Consider the following 11242-nt stretch of genomic DNA (forward strand, 5'->3'; position numbering starts at 1 on the left):
TTGATACGACCCGGTACACTTGCCGGTTGGATTTGTATGTTTTGGGAGAGATTTATTTTTCCTCCAAAATATCTCATCAGTACCTTGCCAATGCATTAGATTAACCATGTGTGAAACTCTTTTTCTTCTTTTTCAAAAGCAATAAGACTAAAAACTACGAAACAGCAGAATAGTTGACTAGTTTATCCAACATGCTTGAAGCCAGCATTATGCAGAAGGTGAGAGTGTGTTTTATAATGGGATTTTGGTGAAACACCAAACTTAGAATCCTGCATTCTCCTTTAGATTGTTTTGGTGTGCAACACCAAACTTAGCTTCTTGCAATATAGATAAAACTAATTAACCTTTTTATTAAAATGGTTATGAACAGAAAACTACCTCAGGTTGGGTTGCCTCCCAACAAGCGCTCTTTTAGTGTCACTAGCTTGACATCCTTCACTCTGTGCTCATGGAAGTTGAGGCTTCTGTTGCCTTAGGTTTCCTCCTCTCACCGTAGGCTTCTCCTTGTTTTCCATAATTGCTTTCCCTTTCAACCCAGCAGCTTTTTCATTGTTCTTTGAGTCATCTTCATTGGCTCTTAGGGATATATTTCCCTCTCTCTCATCCAGTTTAGCAGGGTTTTGAACCATTTGTTCCATGTACCTTTCAATTCTCTTGAGATATACCTCCTGGTTTTTCCTTATGTCCTCCTGCTCTATTAATGTCATTTCTTGAATTTTCATAAGCCTTTCCATCATCATTTCTAGAACATAGAGTTTTTGGAAATTTAGGACTGGTTGTGACTGTGTTAATTGTGGTGATTGATGTAAGTCATTTTGGGCAGGTGGTGAGGTAGGATAGGGTTGGAGGTGTATATATTGGGGTGGTGTGTAGTGATTTTTGTTGGTATGGTGGTGTTTTTGCAGGTTTGGGAAGTTGGGGTTATTATAGTTTAAGTCCCTTTGTTCCTGATGCTGAGATTCCCTCATTCTTAAATAAGAATGTGGTTTCCATGGTGGAAATTGTGCATTCACTGTGGTAGAATGTAGAGAATCAATTTGTCTAGATATTGATTCCAAGTGCTGCTGAGTTTGCTGGTGTAGCTGCTTGTTTTGATTCATGATTGCTCTCACTCCTTCAAGATTCATTACTTCTTTTTCTGAAGTTGCATTCCGTGGTGTCTCAAATGAGTGTTGGTTATTGGCTCTTTTGTCACTGAACTCTGCAGTTCCTTGGATGGTTGCTGTTGCCTTGAGTAGGCCATCTGAGAAGTAATCTACTGCTTTTCTTGTTTCGGAGGTTAATCCTTCATAGAACGCTCGAAAATCCACCTTATCATTTGCTTTCTTGTATCTCTCCCATGCTTTGAACAGTGGTTCTTCCTCTCTTTGTATGAATGGATGTACTCCTTCTTTCATCTTGATGTGTTGCTGGGGTGAGGAGAATTTGGCTAGAAACTTGGCAACCAATTCATCCCAACTAGTTATACTTCCTTGGGGAAAGGTTTCAAGCCATTGTGCCGCTTCATCCTTCAGTGAGAAGGGAAATAACAAGAGCTTAATGGTATCATGGTCTACACCATTGAGATTGACAGCCCCACAAGTTTTCAGAAAAATGGATAGGTGCTGTTTAGAGTCCTCCAAGGGATTTCCACCATAGGAACAATTGTTCTCTATTAGTGTAATGAGTTGTGGCTTCATGTTGTGATGTTCTTCTTTCTCAGAAACTCCTTCTTCCCTGTGACATATAAATCAATCAATAGAAAACACAGTGATTCTCTTGAAAATTGGATATAGCCGGTTGGGACAAAACTTCAAACAGTTATTGGGTTAGTCAAAATTAGAGAAAAATAGAGAAAAAGTGCTTGATCTAGATCACCACTTCACTTAATCATTGTCAATCTAATCAATCCCCGGCAACGGCGCCAAAAACTTGATGAGATATTTTGTAGGAAAAATAAATCTCTCCCAAAACACCCAAATCTAACCGGCAAGTGCACCGGGTCGCATCAAGTAATAATAACTCACGGGAGTGAGGTCGATCCCACAGGGATTGAAGGATTGAGCAATTTTAGTTTAGTGGTTGATTTAGTCAAGCGAATCAAGATTTGGTTGATGGTTTTGTGACTTACAGAATTAAATTGCATTGAAGTAAAGAGAACAAGAAATAAATTGCTGAAACTTAAAGAACAAGAAATTAAATGGCAGAAACTTAAAGTGCAAGAAATGTAAATTGCGGAATCTTAAAGTGCAAGGAATGTAAATTGCTTGAAATGTAAAGGGGATTGGGATGTGGATTTGCAGAAATTAAACAAGGAAAAGTTAAATTGCATCAAACAGAAGAGGGAAAGGGAATTGGGATTGAACCGGATATGAAGCAGAAAAGTAAATGAACATAGAAAGGAAAGAAACAGAATGTAAATTGGAGATTTGGATCTCAGGACCCAGAGACTAGAAAACCAAGTCTAGATCTCAATGCCTTCCTAGATCCAACAAGAACAATTGCAAGGAAAATGTAAATTGCAAAGAAAAGAGGAAGAACAATGAACCGGAAATGGAATTCAATTAACAGTAAAGAAACAGAGAGATCCAAGATTGAGATTGAAACAGAATTTCTTCAATTCTCCAATCCAAGATCCAAGACAAGTGTAAAATGAAATTGAAAGTAATGAAAACAAAGAAATTAAAGTTCACTCAGTAACAAAAGCTCTCCGAAAACTATTATGAAAATTCCAAAAGGAAAGCTCCCCGAAGAACTTGAATTCTATCCTATTTATACACTTTCTTCAAATGATCTTCAAGCCTTGAGTTGGGCCTTTGCTCTTGGTGGAATTGGGTTGAAAGAGGCCTTGGTTGATTGCTCTTGAAGTTTGAAGAAGAACCAAAGTGAACCAATTGAACCGGTTTTGAGGTTAGCAAAAGTTGGACCAAAAGTTTGAGCCAAAGTTAGGGGTCTAACTTTGGCTCCAACTTTTCATATCAGTTGGCACATTTTTCTGGTTTGGACGTTGGTGCCAACGTTAGGGGTCTAACTTTGACCCTAACGTTGGCCTTCCCTTGGTGCTAGTGGTGCCAACGTTAGCCTCCAAGTTAGGGGGCTAACGTTGGCGCAAACGTTGGCCCTTCTCCCTTATGTCTTCATGTGCCAACGTTAGCCCTTCTCCCTTATGTCTTCATGTGCCAACGTTAGCCTCCAAGTTAGGGGGCTAACGTTGGCGCAAACGTTGGCCCTTCTCCCTTATGTCTTCATGTGCCAACGTTAGCCTCCAAGTTAGGGGGCTAACGTTGGCGCAAACGTTGGATGGCCAGGGAGGAATTCATGTGCCAACGTTAGCCTCCAAGTTAGGGGGCTAACGTTGGCGCAAACGTGGGATGGCCAGGGAGGAAATTTCAAGTTCCAACGTTAGCCTCCAAGTTAGGGGGCTAACGTTGGGGCTAACTTCTTGCTTCCTGGTTCAATTTCACTTATTCCATTGTCCTCTCTTCACTCCTAGCCATTCCTCTTTGCTTCAACCTTTCTCCAAGCTTTCTTCACCTATCATTAATCAACCAAACTCATCAAAGCTATGCTCAAAATCATGAGATATTCATTCTTTCATAATATACAACAAATATAGCATAAAACCTCATGAAATGGCATAAATTCATATATGGTTGGTTCAATCAAGGGAAACATGAAAATCTACTCAATTAGCTTACTTGTAGCTCAAGAAAGTGCATAATTCTAATGAAAACAAAAGAAAAAGACTAGTTAAAATAGGCTAGGATGACTTGTCATCAATACACTTCCAAGAGAGCTTTATTCATGATAGATTCTTAACTTGGTGATTGTACTTAACATATAACAGTTTCTTTTGTTTAGTTTTATTTCAAATAAATTGACATGTGGTTGCATTCTAAGTTTGGTGTTGCTATGCAACAAAATTTGGTTCTAATCCTTACAAGATACTTGCATCAATTCCAAGTGAAAGTGTCACACTAAGTTTGGTGTGCCACTTATTCTTTATGCAAAGTATTATGCTCACCTTCTTAAGTTTGCAATCATAATGTCTCTGTCTCTTGTGCCTTGATTATTATTTTTAATTTTGCTTGCTTGGAACACATGTACTACTAACATTTCATTGTGTAAGACATTCATGATCCATCTTAGCCCCATAGCCATTGTTCTAATTGTTGCTTGAGGATGAGCAAACATTCTACGTTTGGCAAGGGAAGGAGGAGAATGGGAGGAAAATGACAACAATAGAGAAGATGAACTACAAGGTTGTAAAGTTCCTTTTCCTCTCCATTGTTTCCAGCACTTTATTTTGCATGATTGTCTTTATATTCTCTGTATGCATGTGTGGTATGAACAAGCATAGCTTGAATGTTGATTTGTAACATGTTGCCATGCATTATGACTACCAACTTGAGTTTTGTGAATTCAAAAGCAATAAAGTATCATGATCATAAACAAACAAGGAATTAAAGAAGATTTTAGCATATGCATAAAAGTATTGGAAAGCTAGTATGTTTGATTGTTGCTTAATTGCATTGGATTTTATTTAATTGAAGTTTTCATCTAGGACATTTTGTGAAATCTTTTGAAAATCATGAAAACCTTGAAGAGGCAATTACAATTAAAGCAAGAAAAGAAAAAGGGAAAGAATGAGAAAGCTGAAGGCTCTGAGTACCAATGGCAATTTATTTGTTAAGTACTTGTGGTGTTTATGTATCAAGCCAAATGCTTGAAAACAAAACACTTAGAAGTCAAGGTTAGGCTCAAAGTGCAAAAGCACTCCCACAAAGCTCAAGGCTCTGAGCATCAATGATTAGAGAGTCAAGAAAAGAAAAGAAAAATGAGCTTAATGAAGTCCTCTAATCAAATGCTTGTGGTGCTTATGTATCAAGTGGTAATACTTGAAAACAAAGCATTTAGAAGTCGTAGCTTTGTTATCAACTCATGGGGCAAAGCACCCATAAGGAGAAGCTAATAAGAAAATTAAAAGTTTGCTTCAAGGAAGAAATATAAGAAAAAGATTTCATAAATTGAGCTAGATGGAAGCATCAATCATTTACATTTCCTTTGTGATTATAGCTTGCTTAGAAAACTAGCTTACCATGAACATTAATTTGCTATTCTTCTCACCTTGGTTTGTCAATCTTTATTGCATGATTCTTTTCTTGCTTGGGGACAAGCAAGGTTTAAGTTTGGTGTTGTGATGACATGTCACCATGTCATGTTTTTCTATGCTTTTTCATACAAGTAATTGATAATTAGTGCTTAAATATTGCATTCTTTTGTGCTTAAATGGTATATTTCCTTGATCTTTTAATTTTATAAATTTTGTAGGAAATAAGTTGAAAAAGAAGCAAAATAGCACAAAATAAGCTTAAAAGAAGAAAAGAGGAATTTTGGGGCACACTTTGAAGTTGGAGCACACTTTGGAGCCTTAGGCCACGCTTTTAAAAGCGTGGCCCATGACCAAATCAAGTAAGCTTCATCAGCACAGCCACCCAGGAGCTCAACGTTTGCGCCAACGTTTGCCTCAAACATGAGGTCAAACGTTGGCTAAGGAATACCTTGGGAAATGTTGCTCCCCACAGCCTGAAGGGGTATACTTCCAACAAGAATAACTTGAGCTACAGAGCTCCAAATGAGGTGATTCAAAAAGCAATGGAAAGTAGGAATCGAGAGCTTTCCAAGCATATATGGCACTGCATGGTGGACACTTAAATTGAGGGAGAAAACTGCCCCGAAATGTGCATAAACGAACATGGTGGTAACCTGCAGTGAGGCCAACTGACCTCTACACCTTCGACGGAGTATAACTCGAGCTGTGGAGCTCCAAATGATGCGCTTCCGATTGCATTGGAAAGTAGACATTCAGGGCTTTCCAACGATGTATAATAGTATGGGGTGAACAGCACGTTCGAGCCTCCAAAACTGGCAATGTTTCCAACGTTTGCGTTCACGTTTGACCTCAAACGTGGGGTCAAACGTGAGTGACAGCAACACTAGCGACCTTGTCCCCTTCAAAGGAGCATAACTTGAGTTGTAGATGTCCGATTAAGATGATTCCAGTTGGGTTAGAAAGCTGAAATTTAGAGCTTTCCAACGATATATGGAAATCCATATTTGGCACGAAATTGAGGCATGAGTGAAAGGAATCTTTAAGGACCAAATGTTGCTAGATGGATGCCCTGGAGGGGAGCCCACGTTTGCGCCAACGTTTGCCTCAAACGTGAGGTCAAACTTTGGCCAAAGAATGCCTTGGAGGAGATCACGTTTGAGCTCACGTTTGACCTCAAACGTGAACCCAAACGTGAGTGACAGCAAAATGACCATTCTGCATAATGCCTTCACGAAGACGTTTGAGCCAACGTTTGCCTCAAACGTTGACTCAAACGTGAATATTCCAAAGTCCAAATTTCAAGCGGATTTCTTCTCAAGACCAATGCCATCCGGATCCATCTTCAACCCAATTCCACTCCAAAGCAAGCAAAGCCCACATGACTCAAAGGCACACAGAGAAGCTAGATTAGGAATTTTATTTTGTAAATACTATTTTCATTTTTCATTTTCATTTTGTAAAAGCCTATATAAGGCGAGCTCCATTAGAGAGTAGAGAGGCTGGCTCCACGAGGGAGTTAGAGAGCTCTCTCTCTTTTAGTTTTTTTCCTTTTTGTTTTGAATCTTGGGTTGAAGAATTGAGGAAATTCTGTCTCAATCTCACCTTGAGATCTCTCTGTCTCACTTTACTGCAACTTTTGGAAATTGAATTTGGTTTTGCTTCTTCTACTGCTTGATCTTTACTTTTCTTGCAATTGAATTCTAAATTTGGATCAAGGAAGGGATTGAGATCTAGACTTGTTTTCTAGTCTCATTGAACTCCTGAGATCTTCAACCTCTCATTTAGATTTTGCAATTGAGCCAAGCTGCTTTCTATTTTGACTTTTCAAGTGATTTTCTAAATTTGTTTGAATCTGCTGCATCTTTTACTTCTCTGTTTGATTGCTATTTACACTTTCCTGTTGAATTTTACATTTCCAGCACCCACTCCCCTTTATATTTCATGCAATTTACATTTCTTGTCATTTAAGATTCTTGCAATTTACATTTCTTGTCATTTAAGATTTTGCCAATTTACATTCCTTGCCTTTACGTTTATGCTCATTTACTTTCTGCAACTTTTAATTCACTGCCATTTACTTTCTGTTGGCTACATTCCATCAAATTTCACTTCAATGTTAGCTTGACTAAACTAACCACCCACTAAAGTTGCTTGATCCATCAATCCCTGTGGGATCGACCTCACTCTAAGTGAGTTTTACTACTTGATACGACCCGGTATACTTGCCGGTGAGTTTTGGGTGTTTTGGAAATTCGTTTTTCCACAAATTTTCCCATAAAAAAGAAAGTCAACTGTCCGTGTGATGCATTATCCAGTGAATAAAAAATAAAAAATATTCTTAAAAAAAAATTTTAAAAAACTAAATTTTTTATTTTTTAATTTTTAAATTATATTATTAAATGTTTTTATTTAAATAAGAAAATTAAATAAATTTTAGCAATATCTATTAAGCAACAAATCTGTAAATTTTTTATTTTTGTTTAAAGTTTTAAACTAAAACATAAATTTTTTTCTAATAGTAGAAAAATAAAAAATTCCAACAATATTCAAAAACTAAAAAAATTGAAAAATAGAAATTTTGAAATTTTTTTAAATTAATTTATTCTTATTTTGTGAACAAGTGCAGCAAAAAAAAGTCAATTTTCTGAGTGCAGCATTATCTGGAGAATAAAAAAATAAAAAGTATTTTAAAAAAATTAAAAATTTAAAAAAACTAAATTTTTTATTTTTGAATTTTTAAATTATATGATTAATTTTTTTTATTTCAATTAGAAAATAAAATAAAGTCCAATAATATCTGTTAAATAACAGAGTTGTAAATTTATTTTTTTAATTTTTAAACTTAAAAAATAAAGTTTTTTCTAATTGTAAAAAAATAAAAAATTCCAAATTTTCCAAAAAATAAAAAAATAAAATTTTAAATTTTTTAAATTAATCTATTCTTAATTTGTGAACAAGTGCAGCAAAAAAAGTCAACTGTCAGGGTGTAGTCTTATCCGGTGAATAAAAAGATAAAAAAATATTTTTTAAAAAAATAAAAATTAAAAAAAATAAATTTTTTATTTTTGAATTTTAAAATTATATGATTAATTTTTTATTTAAATTAGAACAAGAAAATAAAGTCCATCAATATTTGGTAAATAACAGATCTGTAAATTTATTTTTTTTAATTTTTAAACTAAAAAATTAAATTTTTTTTCTGATTGTAAAAAATAAAAGATTCCAACAATATCCAAAAAATAAAAAATTAAAATTTAGAAATTTTTAAATTAATTTATTCTTAATTTGTGAACAAGTGGAGCAAAAAAAAAGTTAAATATCCAGGTGTAGCATTAATCGGTGAATAAAAAGATAAAAAATATTTTTAAAAATATTAAAATTTTTAAAAAAATAAATTTTTTATTTCTCAATTTTTAAATTATATGATTAATTTTTTATATAAATTAGAAAAATAAAATAAAGTCCAGCAATATCTGGTAAATAACAGATTAGTAAATTTAATTTTTTTTAATTTTAAACTAAAAAAATAATTTTTTTCTAATTTAAAAAAATAAAAATTCCAATGATATCTAAAAAATAAAAAAATTAAAATTTTAAATTTTTTAAATTAATTTATTCTTAATTTGTGAATAAGTGCAGCAAAAAAAGTCAACTGTCTGGTCGTAGCATTATCCGATGAATAAAAAGATAAAAAAATTTTAAAAAATTAAACATTTTAAAAAACTAAATTTTTTATTTTTTAATTTTTAAATTATATGATTAATTTTTTTATTTTTATTAGAAATATAAAATAAAGTCTAGCATATTCTGGTAAATAACAGATCTGTAAATTTATTTTTTTTATTTTTAAACTAAAAAAACAATTTTTTTTCTAATTATAAAAAAATGAAAAATTCTAAAAATATCCAAAAAATTAAAAAATTAAAATTTTAAATTTTTTTTATTAATTTATTCTTAATTTGTGAACAAGTGCCGCAAAAGAAAGTCAACTGTCCGTGTGATGCATTATCCAGTGAATAAAAAATAAAAAATATTCTTAAAAAAATTTTTTAAAAACTAAATTTTTTATTGTTTAATTTTTAAATTATATTATTAAATGTTTTTATTTAAATAAGAAAATTAAATAAAGTTTAGCAATATCTATTAAGCAACAAATCTATAAATTTTTTATTTATGTTTAAAGTTTTAAACTAAAACATAAATTTTTTTCTAATAGTAGAAAAATAAAAAATTCCAAAAATATTCAAAAACTAAAAAAATTGAAAAATAGAAAATTTGAAATTTTTTTAAATTAATTTATTCTTATTTTATGAACAAGTGCAGCAAAAAAAGGTTAATTTTCTGAGTGCAGCATTATCTGGAGAATAAAAAAATAAAAATTATTTTAAAAAAATTAAAAATTTTAAAAAACTAAATTTTTTATTTTTGAATTTTTAAATTATATGATTAATTTTTTTATTTCAATTAGAAAAATAAAATAAAGTCCAATAATATCTGTTAAATAACAGAGTTGTAAATTTATTTTTTTAATTTTTAAACTTAAAAAATAAAGTTTTTTATAATTGTAAAAAAACAAAAAATTCCAAATTTTCCAAAAAATAAAAAAATAAAATTTTAAATTTTTTAAATTAATCTATTCTTAATTTGTGAACAAGTGCAGCAAAAAAAGTCAACTGTCAGGGTGTAGTCTTATCCGGTGAATAAAAAGATAAAAAAATATTTTTTAAAAAAATAAAAATTAAAAAAAATAAATTTTTTATTTTTGAATTTTAAAATTATATGATTAATTTTTTTATTTAAATTAGAACAAGAAAATAAAGTCCATCAATATTTGGTAAATAACAGATCTGTAAATTTATTTTTTTTAATTTTTAAACTAAAAAATTAAATTTTTTTTCTGATTGTAAAAAATAAAAGATTCCAACAATATCCAAAAAATAAAAAATTAAAATTTATAATTTTTTAAATTAATTTATTCTTAATTTGTGAACAAGTGGAGCAAAAAAAAAGTTAAATATCCAAGTGTAGCATTAATCGGTGAATAAAAAGATAAAAAATATTTTTAAAAATATTAAAATTTTTAAAAAAATAAATTTTTTATTTCTCAATTTTTAAATTATATGATTAATTTTTTATATAAATTAGAAAAATAAAATAAAGTCCAGCAATATCTAGTAAATAACAGATTAGTAAATTTAATTTTTTTTAATTTTAAACTAAAAAAATAATTTTTTTCTAATTTAAAAAAATAAAAATTCCAATGATATCTAAAAAATAAAAAAATTAAAATTTTAAATTTTTTAAATTAATTTATTCTTAATTTGTGAATAAGTGCAGCAAAAAAAGTCAACTGTCTGGTCGTAGCATTATCCGATGAATAAAAAGATAAAAAAATTTTAAAAAATTAAACATTTTAAAAAACTAAATTTTTTATTTTTTAATTTTTAAATTATATGATTAATTTTTTTATTTTTATTAGAAATATAAAATAAAGTCTAGCATATTTTGGTAAATAACAGATCTGTAAATTTATTTTTTTTTATTTTTAAACTAAAAAAACAATTTTTTTCTAATTATAAAAAAATGAAAAATTCTAAAAATATCCAAAAAATTAAAAAATTAAAATTTTAAATTTTTTTATTAATTTATTCTTAATTTGTGAACAAGTGCCGCAAAAGAAAGTCAACTGTCCGTGTGATGCATTATCCAGTGAATAAAAAATAAAAAATATTCTTAAAAAAAATTTTTAAAAACTAAATTTTTTATTTTTTAATTTTTAAATTATATTATTAAATGTTTTTATTTAAATAAGAAAATTAAATAAAGTTTAGCAATATCTATTAAACAACAAATCTGTAAATTTTTTATTTTTGTTTAAAGTTTTAAACTAAAACATAAATTTTTTTCTAATAGTAGAAAAATAAAAAATTCCAACAATATTCAAAAACTAAAAAAATTAAAAAATAGAAAATTTGAAATTTTTTTAAATTAATTTATTCTTATTTTGTGAACAAGTGCAGCAAAAAAAGTCAATTTTCTGAGTGCAGCATTATCTGGATAATAAAAAAATAAAAATTATTTTAAAAAAATTAAAAATTTTAAAAAACTAAATTTTTTATTTTTGAATTTTTAAATTATATGATTAATTTT

This window comes from Arachis hypogaea, chromosome 19, assembly GCF_003086295.3.
Source record: "Arachis hypogaea cultivar Tifrunner chromosome 19, arahy.Tifrunner.gnm2.J5K5, whole genome shotgun sequence".
Lineage (NCBI taxonomy): Eukaryota > Viridiplantae > Streptophyta > Magnoliopsida > Fabales > Fabaceae > Arachis > Arachis hypogaea.